Genomic DNA, 21957 nt, shown 5'->3' with positions numbered 1-21957 from the left:
ACTACTCAAATCGTAGACTATGTTTACTTAAAAAAGTAAAAAATAGAAAAGATGACTTCTAAAAGAAAGCTAATGCTATAGTGGAAATTTCCAATTTGGGGACTGCAGGGTGTTATAATAAATATTGTTCACAAACATACAGGATCTATATGGAGATTAGTGTCTAATTAATTGCACTAGCTTAAGAAATAATACTTACAGACAGTATTTATATAACATAATTTATCAAAATGTCAAATCTATTTAGATCATAAACACTTACTTTATTTAATTTGTCATCCTGAGGTAATAATGTAGGACCAATAGATATCTTTTTCTTCAAAATATCAAGGTACATTTTATCTATATGTTCTTCCATAGTATTTACTCTTGGACAGCTATTTTCTATACATTTGTTTGTTGTCATTTGTAAAACCACATTCTCTTGAGTTTTGTCAAAAAAATTGGTTGCCAATTTGTGGCTCTTGAGATATAACATTTGAGTTCATATTCAGGAGTGAAGGGCTAACAAATTCAGTTTCTTTACTATCGGCCAATTTCTTACAGCTATAAAACAAAACAGTACATAGATAATGAACCCTATATGACTCCTCAAATATCAGTTTTATTAATACAATCCACACACACACATAATATACATATAAATATATTTGTATTATTAACATATAATATTTAATGTATTTAATATTTGTAACTATTCAAATTAGGTCATTAATGTCAAATACATTATTTACAATTCTGGCCGAAAGTATATTCACATGGTATCATATAATTGCTTTAAATTTTAGGTAATTCTAATGCAGTACAATACAAGGGATGGCATGAATGACTGCGAGACTCTACATCAAAGGAAAGCCAAACCAAGCAAGACTGAGACTGCTTCTGTGCTAGAAAAAAATATAAATTTCTAAATGGCCTTTTTGTAGTATTTTTTTATCAATAATATTTTATAAAGTCAGCATGCATTTGAGGCAGGAAAAGTATTTTATTATTTCTAGAAGAAACTAAAGAAGTAATTGTTATTTATGTTAATGAGGCATGGGGTGTAAATATTAAAAACCATAAATTTCATCACAGTATAGAAAAACTTTAAAGTAGAACAGGAACATCACTAAGATTTTGAAATAAATCATTTCTGTGGTTTAAAACACCTAAATGCAATAGAACATTTCAGACAAGTGGATCTTAAAACTATGGGAATCCCTTAAGGAAACATCCTAAATGTGGTTAAATATCAGCATATTCTGGGGGTTCCAAAAAATATAGTCATTGCTGCTTTCAAACTAATAATGGTCAATTAGATAATTTAATTTTATAATTTATAAAATGAGATTTAAAAAATTAATAGGTTACCATTTCCATAAAAGTAAGGTAGAATGGCTTTTTGGTAATTGTTAGAAGCCTTAAAGTAGCTAGAATCATTAGAAAATAAAATAATTCTTTGGCTCTTTGTGGTAGCAGAACCTGACTAGATGCTCATCAAAACTTGCCTGTGCCAGTTAAACTACGTTTGCTCCCTCCCTCGAATCTGGATGGGTCCGTTTTCTAGTCCTTCCCTTTAGAATGGGAGTGCTCTGGTGACAAGAACCTCAGATACGTGTTGTTGGCTTAATGGCTGGGTTTTGGACAAGGCAGCATACTAACCAGAGGCCAGAGGGAGGCAGTGCACATGTCACAGTGGCAAACATTTGTTAAACTGTCACCCGCAATAGTTTATGAGGCAGACCACATGGCTACAGAGTCTGGGGTATCAAGGAGAAATGGCAGGAGAGAAGAGCGAGTTTTTAAGTGCCAGCTACTATTGGCTACTTCTGGCAATTTATGATAAGAAAGATGAGCTCACAATAGAGTGGGCCAGTCCGAGAGAAGCAGTCAAAGGGAACAGAGAGTCTAGAAACTCAGGGTTTCTTAGGTTCACTCTGTGTCTAGGTTTAAACAGTAAGATTTGGCATTGAAAAATGCTATGAAAAAGCAAGATTTCATAAGACTTCTTGTTTGAAAAGAGTGATTTCAGTTCCTTGGCAAAGATCATATTAAAGGTGTCATCTTCACACTTAAGGTTGTTATTCCAACAATAGCCAGACAGCTGCAATTAAACTGAGAGAAAATAACAGAGGGACAAGAAAGCAAAGACACAAAGCATGTTTAAAACCTTTGTCTAGCAAAAAGTTGTAACTGCAGTTGTTGGCACATGGGACTGAATGGAACCAAGTGGACCAGAAGCCTACTAAACTTTTTGAAGGAACTGTAACGACAAAGAAACCACAACCCTACTTAAAAAAAAAAAGCGAGAGACTTGTTCAGGAGCTTTAACCCACCAGCGAGTAGGAAGTGACCACAGGAGGGCATCCTCCAAGATGGGCACACCCGCCCCCGAAAGCCCACTCCGGCTGCGGCCAGGGGTGACAAAATGCAAGACAAATCTGTCCGGGATTGGAGCTAGGAGCTATGTGAAACAATGTATTATAAGGCAGCTCCTTCTTAAGAGCAGAATAATGGTCTAAATATGGAAAATTCCCAACTTCAAAGTAGGAGGTCTTTATAAGGTCTTTCCAGTGGATTCTGAAGTTGCATTACTGATTGCATAAGGAAACCAAAATCAAAAGTTTCCTCAGAATTTCCCTTTCTGAATGGGAGTATTTGTTGCAGTTTCAAATTACTGGGTGAGGGTGAGGAAGTCACTGCACAGCAGACAATGAGGAGCTAAATCAAGCCTGATGGAGAGGACTGTGCTTCACCTGGCAATCCTGGCGGTTCACATGGACACAGCCCTGAATGGGACTTTGGGTTGTTTGCTTTGGGGATGGGATGAGGGGGTCTTTGTATGAAAAGAGTGAAATGCATACTTGGCTATTAGAATGGTAGATTCTATAAAGACTGGCTAGATGCCTAACAAACTCATATTTCACTTTTCTTTCTGAGCACATAAGCAAACCCCATTTCCCAGCCCTCTTGGACCTTGTTATCTAGGCATACTGGTTCTTGTCAATAGAATATGAGCTGCAGGGATGCAAATGATTCTGTGCTGAGGCAGCTAAAAGGAAATATTCTAAGTCATTTTTTTTTCTTTTCTTATCAACTGGTTGGTTGAGACCATAACAACCTTAAAACCATGTGTCGATGATCAAAGTAGTCTAGGTCCCTAAATGATGGTGGAACAGAGTCCCTCCCCAGCCCCACAGACACACATATGATATGAGCAAGAAATAACTTTCTGATGATGTTAAGCTTCTGAAATTTCAAGGGTTATTTGTTATAGCAGCTAGGATTGCCTACCCTACAGTTTACTAAAGAGTATTTGGATGTGTGTACTAAAGTTTATACTACTGATATTTCTATAATTATTATGTCTTTAAGGTAATTATACTGGTTTCCAACTTCTTAACACAAGCATAAAAAACTATATTTAGAGTTCACATTACTAGCATGGTTCCACCTATGCCCACAAACACACACGATGGGTAAAGAGAATCTCTTCAGTTACACTACCAGAGCCCTAAACAGCAATCCTAAGTGGGCATAACCTGCCCCTTATAAATGCCAACGAGCACTGGAGGTCAGCAGAACAGCAGACTTAGCATTCAAGTGGGTGGGCTTTAGAGTAAGCTTCACTGCATCATTTTCTCTCAACCAGCACAAATGCAGAAACAGGGCAAGCAACACTCCAAGTGACGCACACGATGGGGCCTCAAAATGAATCTGTTGAAAACACAAATGAATGAATGAATATGTGAAAGGATGATAGGCTTTTGACAGAAATATTTCAAGGAGATCAGAGAACTGACAATATATGCGATTAAGAACACAAATTTCCCTGGTTTTAGCCATGTGATCTTGAGCAATTTATTTAACTTCTTTAAGCTTTATTTTTCTTATCTATGAAATGGGGATAGGATAATGATGGAATACACTTCAGGGAGCTGTTCTAAGATGAAATGAAATCTAATATGGAAAGCACTTTGTACAGTAACTCGCCTACTATAAAATGTGATAAAAATGGTAGCTATCATCATCTGGTTCTGGTGAGAGCTCCACCGCTGGACTGGTTCACTTCACTTTCATCACTTGAATAACAGAGATAAAGATGCCAGACAGTCACATGAGATAATGGATGTGATACCCTAAGCGTTACACATACGTAAAACTGTCTTACGACAAAGTTATTGTGAGGTGCTACTCTGTGTGTTGGAAAATAACAGCAAGGTCAAACAGGTTTCCCTTAAAGGGCAGTGGAGCGGGGGCATTTCCAGGAAGCCCATGACTCTTGTGACCAAAGACTCACCCTTGTGAGCTACTGGCTGGTCTGTGACTAAGTGTAAAACTAGCTGGTTTATAAAGAAGGAAATCTATGACTCATACACAGAAGAAAATTCATGTTCCCTCTCACTGTTCAAATCAACTGTCCGAGATATGTAAAGCTGAAAGGATTTTGCTTTTCAGTGAAAAGCTTTAAGACTACTTAATGGTAGCAACTTTTTTGGTAGCATCAGCCTTTTGTTTTAATTTTAGCACTAGAAGAATTTTGATGAACTAAGTCAGGACTAATAAAGAAAGCAGTGACTCACAGGTAGACTCATACAAGCTTCGCATTTATTAATCATTCACTAGGAATAATTAACTAGAAAAATGACTCTAAAATTTTTCAGTGACAAGGCAATAAACAAACAAACTGTACAATTCATTCCAAAAAACTCATACCTGACAGGTTGTAAGTCAAAACCACTGACTCCAAAGGAATTAATTTTGATAGGTTTCATCAGCTCCTCTACTGTGGGCAGACCTAAGAGAGGAAAAAGTTAGAACAGCAACCAAAAATGTTTTGTAAATTGCTAAATTTAATGTCACCACCAAAATTACATTTTCTGATTGACACACTTAGCAAAATGTCATTAATAATAAACCCCGTTTCCCACTGTAAACTTGCTTGTACCAAAAAAGAAAAAAACCTCCTTTGATGTTTACATTTGAAATACATATGCCTATGTACTTGATAGATCGATACCATTTATGTATGGAATATCTAAGTATTAAATGTATGTATATGGGTGTATCCACACACAATCCCTTTCTCTCTCTGTTCTCTGTTCAAAAAGTAACTTCGGTACATGGAAAAGGGTAAAAAAATTGAAAACACTTAAGTGATTTCTTCATTTGGTCAAGGCAATTGGAGGAATAATTGAAATTTTATCCCATGTTCGGCTCTAACTTCACAGTTAAAACAATGATTCCAGATTTCATTTGAACCCTTTAAATAAATTCCGAGATGAGAAACAATCATTACAGAAACTGTATTTAAATTACACTACACTGGAAACTGTTCAGAGAGAGTCTCAATAAATCAACTTTTACCAGATTCTGTAGTAGAGATGTGTTTAGGGGACTCTGTCTTCCTGAGGATGATCTTTCGCTGAGCTCTCGGCTTTCTCCAATGCACTGCTCCCAAGTCCTTCCTCCCCTGCGTCCCCCCTGGAATGGGCTAGATGGTAATAGGCCTGATGCAAAGCTTCAATGTCACTGCTGCTTCGCCCACAAGAAACAGCTGTTGAAATATAAATGTGATCTACACCATAATCACACAAATACATGAGAAACGTAAAACTCTAATATTATCCCTTAATCTGTTAGGAATGGTAAACAAGGCGATAGGACAAGGCTGATATAAATACAAACACTGGTAATACGCAGCATAGCCTACCAGTATGACATCACAGCAGGCTCAATAACTTTTCAGAAAGTCAAGATGTGTCCTGACAAGGTAACTATAAAATCTAACCTCATGAGTTATTGCCCTCTCTTCCTACTATGCTTAATCAACCCCTCTACGTGGGACAAAAAGTCCTAAATGTCCCAAACTGACATAATCTTCCAAGAACTCTCTCTCCCTTACCATTATCACTCACTCTCTCTTTCCCTTCCTATCTTTTTCTCTCTGTCTCTGCTTCCCTGTGCCAACAGCATCTTGTAGTCTGCATTTCTCCAGCTGAAATTCACTCCTCTAACTTTACGATCCAATTTCTTCTTTTCTTCAGCCCTGTAGAGACATCTGACACTGCCCTCTACCTGGGGCTCTTCCTTCTGCACAGGTTCTTCTCCTTGTTCTTCCCACCACTTTGTTTCTCCATCTTTTATGGCCAGTGACTGATCTCAGGGCTCCACCTTTAGCCCCCTCCTAAAAAGTTCTCATTTACTTTGTTTTTGGCCAGGCTATTTCAACAAGACCCTTAGCTTAACTATTACCCATGTGCTCATGACTCTCAAATCTGTCTTTTGTCCTTTTTTCTGAATATTAAACTTTCTAACAGACATTTAGATTGTTAAGGAAATCATATTTAACATATCCTCAATTGAATTAATTATATTCCCCAACAAAACTTGCTCTCCACTACCTCGTTTTGGCTAATGGCACCACTATTCACCCAGTCAGCCAGACAGGAAGGCTGATGTCATGGTTACTTCACTCACTCCTCCTTCCCTATTGAGCTCCTCTGCTACATACCAACCGATAAATAAATTCTGGAAAAATGAATTCAAATAACCTAATGACAATAATGATTTAAGGTTTTTATGAGTTATTTTCTTACTCATTTTGTACCTTTCATTACTAACAGTGGAATTTTCAGAATTAGAGAAAAGAATACAAGAGTCATAGAAAAGTGGAAAAAAAGAACAGAAACAGGATGACCAGCCTACTTTTCTCATGATACCCACGATCAATTTTAGTGCTTAAAATGTAATAGAATACCCATCCTCCTCTTCCTCTCTATAAGTTGTAACTTGCACAGTATACACTTCTGAGAGGATATTTCCAACTCCAAACATAAGAGGTCGCCAAGTGCCACATATAAGACTGTTTAAGAATGCTTTGCAATGGGATATCCTTCTATCTAATGTTTCAGGTTACCACTGCTATTTGAAGCACACCCAATAAATATGATTTGCTTAAATAAATTAAAAACAAAAAAGTAGGGACACTGTTAGAGAAGAATCACTAAGACTTAAGTGGCAGGGATTTTCAGTAGGATCTGAGGAAGAAGATCTTGCCTGCTAAGGTAAACCTAACTTTCCCCCTAAACCATCCATCAGACCCAGAGTAGCACGACTGAGGGAGAAAATTAATCTTTATGAAAAAAGAAAAAAGGCACAAGGTGTTTTTTTCTCCTCTACAGAAATAGCACAATACTTAAGTATGTGCTGAGTATATAAAAAAATATATGACACGTAAATAGCATAGCAGTACTGAATGCTTATACTTAATTTAACAGGTGTGAGGTGTCAAGAAGAGGTTCTAGGCTTAAAGCAACAGTAAACACTCAGAAAAAGAAATGACCTAAAAGTTAGAAATTAGAAATGGAAGACAGAGAGGTATGAAGGGCTGTTCGGAATACAGAGCAGGGGAAGTACTTTTCTCTTGAATCATGAATCCAAACTGATATTAAAAATAATTCCAAGGTCATATGAGTTAATTTTTTTCATGCATTTTATGAAAAGGGCTGAATTTTCTGCCTTTTAAATTAAAAAAGAAAGACCCACTGTGGTCAAGAATAAATTACTAGGGGAAGCAAGGCCTGAAGTGGGCTATCAGTTAGGAGGCTCCTACAATAGCCCAGGGAAGAGATGACGGCGGCTGAGACCAAGGCAGTGCCGGGAGAGGGGCTGAGGGGTGCTCAGATTCTCGGCATGTGGAATTAACAAGGTCTGCAATGATTCGATGCTGGGTGTGAGAGAAAGAGAAGAAAAAAGGGGGACTCCATGGGTTTGGGCCTGAGCAACTGGAAGGGTGACAGTGCTTTCAGCAGAGGAGATGGTAGTCAAGTAAGGAGTGGGGAGATGAAGAGGGCAGATTTGGACACCCCTGTAGAGGGGAGGAGGAAAGTACAAATCAGGTGTCCTTGAAGCCCAGTGAAGAAAGCATGTGAGGGAGAAAGAAGTGGAGGGACTGACTCTGCTAAGGGCTGCTAGTGGGTCAGCTAAGATGGAAACTGAGCGCTGGATTTAGCACCATGGAAATCATTTGCACCATTCATTACTGAAGCTCTCAGGCACTGCACCATGCATGAAAAATTCAGGTTCTGGGGTGTGGAAGGAGCTGGAAGGAAAACCAAGCTCTTAACTCCAGTTTCTGCTGCTGTGTGGGGAGTCAGAGCAGCAAGTCGCACCCAGACCAAAGGGCATCATGTTACTGATACCAGCAGGCCCCTCTTAGTGAAGACAGACAGGTAGCAGCTGGGAGTTCAGAAGGAGGATTCCTCATTCGTAGCCAATTAATGGGCTCCTGGAATATGTAATGAAAACAAACAAGCCAAAGTAGTTCAGAAGCAAAGCAAAGTAGTATTTGGAGAGGCGGCAGCAGCAGTGGTTTTATGAAGGTATCAGAGATCTAATCACCGCCATTTCCAGAAAAAAGCAATTAAGAATAATTACTAAGTTCCCTTAGGGAAGAGACTCTCTGCTTCCTAGCTATACCCTAGGGCTGTCACAAAGTAGATGCACAATAAATATCTGCTTGTTGGCTGGCTGACTGTCATGCATGGTACCTGTTATCTCATTTAATATTCACAACACCCTGTGATACAATAGTGCCAAGAGGAGACATACCAATTAAAAAAAAGAAGACAGGACTCTATGTAATTATTTTATATATTACTGCAAGTCAAGATTTTTCCAATTTATATTTTTCCACTTTAGGAAGTTGAAATATATCAAATCTTGTTTTGCAGAGCCAAGGGTCTAGTCATGGAACAATACTGTCACCCTGACTGTTCTAGTCATACAGCCAAAGCTCAAAATGGTACTTGCCCATGAGATAAATGGAAATATGCAAAGGCTAGCTCTGGCCCTCATTTTTATAGTTACCAACCTTTCCAAAATAATAAAGCACAAAAAATTTCATAAATATTATTTTAAAAAGATGATCTTTGATAATGCATCATCTGAACCTGTTTAATACTGGAAGAAACATGGTAAAAAACAAAACCAAACAAAACAACCCACTGATCTTTTTCACTTCTTAAACTGATTTGAAGATTTTCAAATAAATTTTTGAAATACCAGATAAATTCAATACCCCACAATCAAGAAGTATTTATACTGTATGCCTTCAGGTTTTTAATTATAATTTGTACTATTAACAGAGGACTAGTATAAATAATAAGAAGAACCATACAGTTGCTACTGCTGGTTGAATCTTAACAATATATGCAGCACTATACATGATCTCAATCGACCAACCCAAGATCTTGTTATAAAGCGGCTTAGAGGCACTAATTGTCCAATGTTACACAGCTGATAACTGGCCGGGCTGGGAATATAAACACAAGGTTACACAACAATAAAATCATATGCTACTATCTTCCAGTAACTGACTCATCAAACTATTTCAGAGTCAAGAATATTTAAGAAGTAAGACCAAAACACTGTAGTTTTATATTACTGCTTGGATAATCTTAATAGAATTTTTATTTTCAGTAATACATTTTTTTATTTCTGAGTTTTTCTTATAACCTACAGCAGTAATATTCATACTGTGTTTTATAAAAAACCATGTTTTCAGAGAAAATCATGGGTTCTACAGATGTTTGGAATTTCATTTAAAATTATCCTTTAAAATATAAGAACTATAATAAAAATTAATCTGTACATGCAAATGTGCCATGTATGTAACTGTAATATTTTGAAGGCCACTGAAGTGCTAACTTTTGTCTCCTACTTTGTTTACATGCATATCTTAGAATAAAGTTGTACTTCTCTGGCCATCCTGTACATATATGAACTTCCCTCATAGGTCTACAAGATCTACACTGGTCTTTTAGAAGAATTCATGTCTGCTTATGAAAATTGTACAAGTGGACTGACTATCATGGCACATGTGTTTCATGTATATAAATAAACAGCAGTAAGACAGAGGAACATGTGCTCAGCACATGCTTCCATAGTGGCAGAACATTCAACTGGGTAATAACAAGTAAGGGAGTAACATGTATTGATGGGAAATTCTGTTGTCATTTTTTCACTTTCATATTTGTATTTTAATATACAAGTGGATGAAATAAGATAGTGGTGACTCTTAGAACGGCAGTGACTAGAAAGAGGAAATCTGAGCGGGCTTTGTGGTTTCAGTCATGTTTTGTTTTTTTGATCTGGTTGCCGGTTACATGAGTGTGTCAGTATTTGAAAGTTCATCAACTTGCACTGTTATGATACACTAACTTTTATATAGGCATATTACACTTCAATAAAAAGTGCAAAGAAGTAAAAAATAAAATGCAAGCAGATGTTTGGAGTTGGTTAGTGATTTATCATTTCTATTGCTCTTTTTTCCCAAGTGTCTGTATTGGTTTAATGGAGGTTTGCAAAGCAACCTAATTAAGAAGTTCCATGTGCAGTAACCCAATAATATTTTTATATTATACTACAAAAACAAAATATAAAAACATATTGGAAGTCTGATGATGATATAAGAATATAAGAAATGCCTGTAATTTCTGATTTCAAAAATTTCAAAATTTCAACAATTTCAAAAGACCATTATTGTTCTAACTTTATAAGTAAATATTACAAATGTAAACATATTTATACCAAAAAAATACCATTTTTATCTACGCAGAGAGTATACTACATGAGATTTCATTTGGAAATAAGTATTCCACCTACTGCTTTAGAAAAAATTTTGAAAAAACAATCTTAAAGACTTTTACAACTTTAAGTCTAGATGGTCCTAGGCATTTCAGAATTTGGAGATGTGATCTAGCTTTTTCCTACAAACAGGGAACTATGGAAAATCAAAGTAAGTTCAAAGTCTCATTTTTCCTGCACATGGCAATTTTAACTGAACACTTTGGAGGGCCATAGAAAATTAGTTACTATTTACCTACAGTGCTATACTTTTTATCAACAGCATTTATTCATTTATTAGTAAGTATTTACTTGAAAACACACTTGACTTGGCTTACTAGTATTAAGTGTCACCATTAATAAATTCAGATAATTTAAGTTGTCAAATATGGTAGAAAATGTGAGACTTAAAATTTTATTGTCAACATAGTTATTATACATATTATTATATATAACATATATTCCCCTGGAAGTGTAATCAATTAATAGAGAACAGCCAGTTTTTCACTTTTACCTGTTCCTGTCATTTCATTATCAGTTATTTCTGGCAGGGTTTTTTTGGCTTAGTTGTTGCTCTATCCTGTTCATCAAGGTTGACCTCTGCAACAGAGTCTAATGAATCCAGCAGCTCCACTGGAACAACATAAAAAAAAATATATTAGGAATATAGAGAACTTTGTATAGTTCCTTTAATGGAATATTTTAATTATATGCAAGCTGTATAAAAACAAAGAAATATTTACATATAAAGAATATGTAATCATGTATCTTTCACAAGCATGCCTTTCTTAAGCACAAGAGATCAGACTTACATCAACATACATTATCTGTGCTTATATATAGGTCTAATGTACATTTAGGTGTAGAAGGCAAAGGGGATGAGGAAAGTAACAGAAAGAAATATTCTTTTTTCCCCCCAGCTTTATTAAAGTACAGTTGACAACTAAAAAATTGTAATTTTTACAATTGTAATTGTACAATTTGATGATTCAATATATGTATACATTGTGAATACATGTATTTACCACAATCAAGCTAATATATCCATTACCTTATACAGTTATATTTTGTGTGTGTGCTGTGAGAATACTTAAGATTTCCCCCTTAGCAAACTCAAGTATACAATATTTTTAGCTATAGTCACATTGTTAGACCTCCAGAACTTACTTGACTTGCATAACTGAAACTTTGTACCCCTTAACCAACATCTTCCCATATTCTCCTCACCCAGCCTCTGGTAACCATTATTCTGCTCTGTTTCTATGAGCTTAACATTTTTATATTTCACACAGACATCAGGTTATGTAAGATTTGTCTTTCTGTATCTCACTTATTTCATTTAGCATGATGTCCTCCATAATATATTATGCATGTTATATTTTCTTTATTCATCCATTGATGGATATTTAGGTTGTATCTGTATTTTGGCTATTATAATGCCACAAAGAACATGGGAGTACAGATTGTCTTTGAAATATACCCAAAGGTGGGACTGCTGAATAATAAGGTAATTCCATTTTTTTTTTCAGAAACCTCCATACCATTCTCCACAGGGGCTACACCAATCTATATTCTCACCAACACTGTACAAAAGTTCCCTTGTCTCCACATCCTCACCAAAACTTATCTTTCCTCTTTCTGATGATAGTCCTTCTAAGTGTGAAGTGATATCTTTTTGTATTTCTCTGATGATTAGTGAAATTTAGCACCTTTTTATATACCTATTGGCCATTTGCATGTCTTCTTTTGAGGAATGTCTATTCAGGTCATTTGCTCACTTTCAATCAAACTGGGTTTTTTTTTTTTTTTTTTTGGCTCTTGAGCTGCATGAGTTCTGTGAATTTTGGATATTAACCCCTTACCTATTATATGGTTTACAAATATTCTCTCTCATTCATTCCACAGGTTGCGTTTTTCAGTCTGTTGTTTCTTTTGTTATGCAGAAGCATTTTAGTTTGATGCAATCCCATTTGTCTATTTTTGTTTTTGTTGCCTGTATTTATAGGATCATATCTAAAAAATTATTGCCCAGTGCAATGTTAAGAAGCTTTCTTCTTGTTTTCTTCCAGTAGTTTTGTAGTTTTGGTCTTTGAGTCTTTGATCCATTTTGAGTTAATTTCTGTAGGTGGTGCAAAATAAGGGTCCAATTTCTTTCTTCTGTATGGGGATATCTAGTTTCCTGAACACTGTGTATTAAAGAAACTATCCTCTCTTCATTGTATATTCTTGGCAGCTTTGTTGAACATCAGCTGACCATAGATACATGGATTTATTTCTGGGCTCTCCATTCTGTTTCATCATTTTTATATCTGTTTTTATGTCAACGCCATATTGCTTTGATACCTATAGCTTTATAATACATTGTTACACCAGGCAGTGTGATGCCTCCAAGCTGCGCTCTTTCTCAAGCTTGCTTTGGCTATTTGGGGTCTTTTGTGGTTCACCACAATTTTTAAAATTGATTTTCCTGTTTCTGTAGAGAATGACATAGGGATTTTGATAGGGATTGCATGCAGACATGTAGATCACTTTGAGTAATATGGACATTTAAAAAAATACTCATTCTTCCAGTCCATGAAAATGGGATGCCTTTCATTCATCTGTGACTTCTTTAACTTCCATGTTTTATACTTTTCAGTTTAAAGGTCTTTCACTTCTTTGGTTAAACTTACTCCCAAGTATCTTATCCTTTTGGTTCCTGTTGTGAATGGGACTGTTTTATTGATTTCTTTTTCAGATAGTTTATTGTCCGTATATAGAAAACAAGACTGATGTTTGTATGTTGATTTTTTTACTGAATTCGTTTACTAATTCTAACAATTTTATGGAGTCATTAGGGTTTCCCATGCATATGATCATGCCATTGGCAGCCAGATATAACTTTACTTCTTCCTTTCTGATTTGGATATCTTTTTTCCTTGCCTTCTCTAGTTAGAACTTGCAGCACTATGTTGAACAAAAGTGGTGAGAGTGGGCATCTTTGCCTTGTTTTGGATCTTAGAGGGAAAGTTTTATCATTTTTCCCCTCTGATTGTGATGTTAGTTGTAGGCTTTTCATAGATGTCTTTATTGTGTGAGGCAGGTTCTATTTTGTTGGGAGTTTTATGAATAGATGTTGAACTTTGTCAAATGCTTTTCCGATGTTTATTGAGATTATTAGATTTTTTTTGCTTTCATTTTGTTAACATGTTGTAAAATAATGACTGTCTTGCACATGTTGAGCTATCCTTGTACCCAGGGATAAATCCCATTTTGTCATGGTATATGATCCTTTTAATGTGCTGTTAATTGTGAGGGGTTTATTTTGTATTTATTTTCATCAGGGATATTGGCCTGTAATTTTCTTTCCTTCCCCTCTTCTTGCTTTACTACATTTTACTATTATCAACTAACTTTAAGGTAATTCATATCAATTGTCTCTGTATTCTTTCTGAATAGTATCTTCATAGTATTTCAGCATGTTGTTATCTTGCAATCAATATGTAAGTATTTACACCATAAAACAGGCAAAATCTACAAAATAAGGCTTTTCTTTTCTTCCAGAATATTTGTGTTAAACATATATCAACATATCACTGGTTGGGACCCTGTAAATTACTTTTCTTCTTTAATTAACTATGTTTGTTTTTTCAAGATTTACTGAGGCATAACTGTCAAATAAAATTGTAATATATTCAATGTGTACAACATGATGATTTGATATATGTATATACTGTGAAAGGATTTCCGTTAATTACATCCGTCACCTCACATGCTGTTTTTATTGTTGAGAACACTTACGTTCTACTTTCTTACCAAATTTCAATTACATAATACAATATTAATTGCTCATCATGTTATACACTAGATCCTTATAACTTATTCATCTTATAACTTAATATTTGTACCTGTTTACCAGTCTCTCCCATCCTCCAACCCCCTAGCCTCCTGCACCCTCCATTCTACTGTTTATATAAGTTGAACTTTTTTTTTAAGATTCCACATATAAGTAATACTAGGCAGTATTGTCTTTCTCTGTGGTTTATTTCACTTAGCATAACACTCTCCAGGTTCATCCATGTTGTTGCAAACGGCACAATATCCTGTTTTTTTAAGGATGAAAAATATGCCATTAGTATATATAGTCCACATTTTTATTCATCCATCAACAGGTCGTTTTCATACCTTGGCTATTGTGAATAATGCTACAACGAACATGGGAGTTACAGATATCTCTTTAACACTTCATTTTCTTTGAATATATTCCCAAAAGTGGATTGCTGGATCATATGGTAGTTCTCTTTTTAATCTGTTGAGGAATCTTCATACTGTTTTCCATACTGGCCACACATTTACATTCCCACCAACAGTATATGAGGGTTCCCTTTTCTTCACATTCTTGCCAGTTTTGTTATCTCCTGTCTTTTTGATAATAGCCATACTGACAGATGAGGGGTGATACCTCATTGTGGTCTGGATTTGCATTTCCCTGATGATTAGTGAAACAGAACATCTTTCCATATACCTGTTTGCCATTTGTATGTCTTCTTTAGGAAAATGTCTATTGGGATCCTTTGACCATTTTTAAAAATTCAGTTGTTTTTTGACTATAAAGCTAGATGAGTTCCTTGTGTAGTTTGGGTATTAACCTCTTCTTGGACAAATGGTTTGCAAGTATTTTGTTCCATTCACAGAATGCCTTTTCATTGTGTTGAAGGTTCCCTTTGCTGTGAGAATGTTTTTAGTTTGATGTAGTCCCACTTCCTTATTTTTGCTTTTGCTGACTATGTTTTGCTGTTAAATCTAAAAAATCATTGCCAAGACCAAAGTCAAAGAGCTTACCTCCCAAGTTTTCTTCAGCTGTTTTACAGTTTCAGGTCTTGTACTCAAGTATTTAATCCAATTTTAATTGATTTTTGTGTATCATGTAAGATAATGGTCCAGTTTCATCTTTTGTTATCCAGTTTTCCAAATACTATTTATCGAAGAAATTATCCTTTCCTCACTGTGGATTCTTTGTGCCTTTGTCAAAAATTAAATGATCATATATTTATTTCTGGTTTCTCTAACTGTTACATTGATCTCTGTGTCTATTTTTAAGACCAATACCATACTGTTTTGATTACTATAGTTTAGTAATATAGTTTGAAATCAAGAAGTATGATGCCTCCAGCTTTGTTCTTCTTTCTCAAGACTGCTTTGGCTATTAAGGCTTTTTATGATTCCATACATGTTTTAGGATTATTTTTCCTATTTCTGTGAAAAATGCCATTGGAATTTGATAGGGAGTGCACTAAATCTATAGATCACTTTAGGTAGTACAGACATTTTTAGAATATCAATTCTTTCAATCAATAAGCACTGAGTATCTTTCCATTTATTTGGGTGTTTTTCAATTGCTTTCATCAATGTTTTACAGTTTTAAGTGTACAACTCTTATCTCCTTGATTAAATTTATTCCTAAGTATCTTATTTGTTTTAATGCTGTGGTAAATGGAATTGTTTCTTGTGATTTTATTTTCTTGAGGTACCTTTGTCTGGTCTTGATATCAAGATGATGCTGACCTCATAGAATGAGTTTGGAAGAATTCCCTCTTTTTCTGCTTTTGGAAAATTTTAAGAAAGAGTGAAACGAATGTTTTTGAATGTTTGGTAGAATTAATCCATAATGCCATATGACACTAGTCTTTTAAAAAAGGAAATATTCCTAAATATAACAAGATGGATTCAAAATAAACATAAGGTACATTTGTTGAGAAAATTTGTGAACTTCAATTCATTAGATATCTAACAACAGAGATAGTGATTCAGAATAATTTAGATGCAATTCTGAACAGACCAATTTTTTTCCAACTAAAATATACAAATATAAATATTTACCATTAGCCAGCATACCAGTTTTCTCTTCTTCCTAAATTAAAAGAAAACAATCATTTGACTTGAAACCAGTTACATAAGATGACCACAATACAGATGGTTACAAAATTTGAAAGTCAGTGCTTTACTCCATTATTAAAAGGTCAAGAAATGTGCCTTCTATGTAATACTCTGTGTCAACTACCCTTCAATAAAAAAATAATTATCTACAAAAAAAAAAGAAATGTGCCTTCTACGTTTTTTCTATCACTCTCATTCACCAATAAACCTACATCGTTAGAGAATGTAACTGCGAGAGAACTTCTACAGTCTCTTCAGAACCTTGGCAATTACTGGTAATTAATTTAGGCTTTTATAACCTTGGTTAGGAGTTTCTAGATGCCATCTGTTCACCTACCTTGCTCAGAAATTCTATTTTTCAAACTTCAAGGTAACATGACTATTTTATACATAATTCCTTCTATTATAACATCACCAGTCATTTTCCCCTTATTGTTCGAAATTAATGATCAAATATAACTTGTAATCATTGTTTCATGTATATTTTGGAAAAAAATTTTTCAAAAAGGCAGGCCATCAAATGGCATGGAAGTTAAAATTTGTCAAAACTGTAGGTTCCTTTAAAGTAAGTTTTCTAATTAGTGTCATCTACATTCTCCACTTGGATAGGCAGTGTGTAGGATCATCCCAGTGAAAGAGCTCTAACTTCTTCCTATTTTGATCCTTACCCAGATGGCTCTCTATTAGGGTTCCACATTTAGGATGGCACATTTTTATGCAAGTTGTACTCTCCTAAAATACCAAACTATCACCTCTTCTACTGACCTATTTATTTTTCACAAAATATTGTAATTGCCATATTACAAGTATAAATCCAATTAAGTACCTAAGAATAATCATGTCACATTAATCTTTGTGTATTTCTAAAGTCATCTTATCTTTCCCTCCAAGCTGAGTAACATAGACACCCAAGGACAAAGTATTAAGTAAATTTAAAAATAAGAGTGTTTATTAATACCTGGAAAGTGTCTCTCACTTCTATTTAGAATCTACGGTTACATAACATCTTCAAAACATCTAGTCCTAATACACAGTTCCAAAAGAGACCGTGTCTGGATCAAGACCAATATAACAAATAGTGATTATTCTACTATTTACTATTAGGGATCTTCAAGGATAAATTTTACATGGCAAGCAATATGGAAGAGAATACTTGGCCAGTCTTGGTAAGAACTGCGATACCAGAGAACTAGAGTACAGAAACAACGAATGTGAATGTAGTAATTTAGCCAATTAAGTTTCAGACAGTAATGTCACTATTAGTATAAATACTGAGGAGGGGTATTTACTGTACTTCACAAGGACAAGACCTACCAAAGAAAAGTGTGTTTTAAAATACCTGTTTAAAAATACCAAGATCACAGGGTCAGAAAGTCAAATTTCAGAAAAAGACTGGATTACCAAAGGAAGAAGTCTGTATAAGAACAATTTATTAAAATGTTAACAGAAAGATAGCTTTAGAAACACCTTTTTTTGCAAAGATGTAATAGAATTCAACTCAAAAGACAGGTTTATTTCATTTTTCTTGTACTTCAATTAGTTATAAAAGTTTTACCTTTTTAATCTTTTATATTATTAACTGACTAAAATATTATAGGGCTGTCCAAAAGATTTTATATCGTTAAAACAAATTTTAATATTTGTTTTCAAAGATAAAAATCTCAAACTGTTTACATATAACTGTTACAATTTTTGTTACAAATCATTATATACAAATTGTTACAAATATTAAAACTCTTCCACATAAAAAAGAACACTGGAATTTTCTAAATAACAGTAGATATAGTTAAATTCACAAAACAGTTATCAAGAAATTACTTTGTATTAGACATAATTCTGGGTGCTAGGACTAATATATGATAATTAAGATTCTAATGTCCAAGGTAGGAATGACTGAATTTTAAGTAACCTCAGGGATTAGATTTGTTTAAGTAAAAATGATGAACAAGTTGAGGAGACCTGGGAGGGTAGAACAGTGAATTTAGACAATACTCGAGTTTTGAGAACTCCCTGAAATCAGTGGAAGGAGGTGTAGTGTCCGCGTGACTGCTGAGAGGTAGTATAAGCAACAGTTCACGTAAAACAGCACAGTGCCTAAGAGCATAACCAGGAGCCTGAAGGTCTGCATTCAATTCCTGGTTCTGCTACTTTCAACTGCAGAACCATCATCAGGTCAAAAATTCTCTTTGCCTCATTCTTCTCATCTATAATGTTGGAATAAAAATAGTACTTATCTCAAACAAAAGGTCATTGAGAAGATTAAAAATGAAAGTGTTTAGAACAGGGACTTATACACTATGCATTATATATACAAGTGTTAGGTGTTATATTTAGTAGTAATAATTATCTGTTAGTATTACAGCTAGCATTGTACTTACTATGAACCAAAAGTTAATAAAGCCAAATATTTCTGATTGGGAAAAGTGCTAGTCAATTGTGAATTTTTAAAAAATAGATTTTGTCAACTGCACTTAGCAACTGAATAGTCTATAGGCAAATATTGTTGTCCAACATATTCCTTCCCCAGGGATTTGTCATGAATAAACTAGGTTTGAAGTAGGAAGAAAATGTCACTGGTAGATAGAAATGAGATAGATAAAACAAGAAATAAAGGGAAGGAAAATAGCACATCAAAGATTCCAGAAATAAATACCAAAGCAAATTAAGTTTATACAAAAATGGAAGAATAAAACCAAGCCGAGAAGGTGGTGCTCAACTGAGAAATATCAGAGCTAATCCCCAGGCTCTCCCATATTGGTTGGAAAAGAAGGAGAATATTTGTAGTGTTCCGATCTTTGTAGGAGGAGGATGTTACACATACAAGGTACTATTTCTATTATTATATTCCCTACCCCTGTCACTTTGAAAATAGTATTTGCATAAATGGAAAATGTTTTTAAAATTCAAATAAACAATACTCAATTTAAAAGCTCTAAATGATACATTTTGGAAACATTTTTCATTGTTGGAAATTAGCTGCAAATTTTGATTCAAGTAGGAAGCACACTAGAGGACTTTCTCCTCTACCATGTTGGATTTTAAGGACTTTGTAAACAATGAGTCAGCTGAACAAAATGTATGAAACAACTGTTTTCAGACACTGGACAATTGGCAGCACAAAAATTTGATTTCCAAGAAAAGATTAACAAGTGAGCTGATCCCTAACGTACTTAAAAGTGTATATATTTTAGAAAGCTGAGCAGGGAATGTGGAGATCAAGATGGTCTTGTGTTAAGCAGACAGAGATAAGAGATCAGAAAAGTTGAGGCAATTGGAAGTTACAGGGCAGTGATAATGATAGGAAGTACCTACGTAGAAACAGAGCTGTAGAAATCTGCCTGTGGACTCCTTGAGTCCTTGCTGAATACTAATCCATTCTTGTGTAGTTTTAGCAAAGAATAACTGGGATGATTCAGGCTGGACAATTCCCAGAGTTCACACAGGGTAAGAAGACTGGGGCTTTAACCATCTTGAGTGGAATAAGTCCTCACTGTGAAGTAAGGGCATTCAGCAGAAACCTCAGGGGGGCTGTGCCTTAGCAGTAGTGCCAAACTCAGCTAGGTCAAAGGTCACTCTAGACTTCCCCTGACGAAACATAAGAAAAGCCTGAAAGGATTAAACTGGCAGCATCAACTGCCAGAACGAAGCTCAACACTCTTAAAGAAGAAAACAAAATCCAGACAATTAACAATGTAAAAATCTACATATCCAATACCCAACTAAAAAAAAAATCACTGGACTTACAATAAGGTGGAAAAAAATGGCCGTAACTAGAAGTCAATAGAAAGAGACCCAGAAATGAACAAATGTTGGAAATATATTGGAACAAATGTTGGGAACACATGCAGAATATGCTCAATGCTGAGGACTAGAGAAAAAAATAACCCTGAGGGAAGAGACTAAAGAGATTTGGGGAAAAAAAATCCAAAAGGAAATTCTAGAGTGAAAGAAAAATCATTTGATGAATTAACAGAAGATTAAAGAAAAGAAGAAAAAAGATTAGTGAACTTGAACACATAGCAATAAAAACAGAAGCACAGAGAGGAAAAAAGCTTTAAAGGAAACAGTCTGAGTAACTTGGGGGACGGAATTCAGTTTTCTGACCTGCTTGTAATCAGGGCCAGAGGATGGGGAGGAGGACAGAAATGATGTCTGAAGAATTAATGGCCAAAACATTTTGAAAACAGAAAAAAACCCACAATATATGCAAAATAACAATAACAGGGATTACCAGTAACTTCTCTTTATTATCAGAAGATAATAAAATGAAATCATTAAAGTGCTCAAAGAAAAAAACTCTGCCTAGAATTTTATATCAGGCAAAAGTATTTTTCAAAAACAAAGGCAAATATATTTTCAGACAAAAACAGAATTCATGGATAGTACACTTGCACTACAAGAAATTTGTTAAAGGAGGTTCTTCATGATGAAAAAAAAATACTGGGTAGAAACTGAAAATAATACTAGAAAGCAACTATATGAAAATTACCAAGAGAACAGATCTTAAAATTATCACAAGAGAAGCAAATTATTTTTTTGTAATTAAGTAAGGTGACAAATATTAACTCAACTTGATGTGGTAATCATTTTGCAATGTATATATATGTCAATCAGTATGTTGTACACCTGAAAAATAATATGTTAATTATACCTCAATTTAAAACTAAACTTTAAAAGATTCATTTCAAAATAAAAGTTAAAAAGGAAATTCAAATCTGTGCAAAGGAATACAAGCACTGGGAATGGTAAATATGTAGATAAATAGAAATTTTTATATAAATAAAAATTTTTTATCATCCTTAAGAATTAAGTGATAATATAAAAGCATTAATATTAATAATGATAAGTAATAATGTATTGTGGGGGTTTTTAAGATACATAGCAGAAAAATGTATGACAAAAACTGAGTGTTTGGAGAGTGTTACTGTTAAGACTTGTATAAACTAGTATAATACAGACTAATAAGAAAAAGACATATTGTGAATCATGGGACAGCTAAGCAAAAATATAGCAAACAGGTATAACTAACAAGACAAAAAAGGGATAAAATGGAATGCTATAAATAATCCAATAGAATACAGGACAAACACAGTAACAAGAAAAAAAAGATGGAGAGCTAAAAAACAAATGGCAAACAATAAATAACCATTGCCAATGGATGTTTGTGTAAAGGGTATAAACATTTCAATTAAAAGTCAGAAGTTATCAGATTGGCTAAAACACCAAATTACAGCTATATGCTATCTATAAGAAAACCATTTGAAAAACACAGGCACATCAAATATCAAAAGATAGAAAAAGAAATACCCATTCCCGTCCCCCAACCATGCTTTGGAGGTGTTTGTCCAGGCTCCACAGGTGCCCTGGGCTTAGCACAAAAATCCTTTTTTCTGTCTTCCACTGGTCCACTGCTCACTACCAACAAACAAC

General features: G+C 34.6%; 1 pseudogene; it reads right to left on the bottom strand.

The window, feature by feature from the left end:
* LOC130679806 (centrosomal protein of 162 kDa-like) overlaps window positions 1–21957 on the bottom strand; it is an 83588-nt pseudogene that overhangs the window by 42506 nt on the left and 19125 nt on the right.

Source organism: Manis pentadactyla, chromosome 12 (assembly GCF_030020395.1).
Source record: "Manis pentadactyla isolate mManPen7 chromosome 12, mManPen7.hap1, whole genome shotgun sequence".
In the NCBI taxonomy this organism is placed as follows: domain Eukaryota; kingdom Metazoa; phylum Chordata; class Mammalia; order Pholidota; family Manidae; genus Manis; species Manis pentadactyla.
The sequence above is the reverse complement of the archived record's forward strand: the minus strand, read 5'-3'. Positions and strand labels throughout refer to the sequence as shown.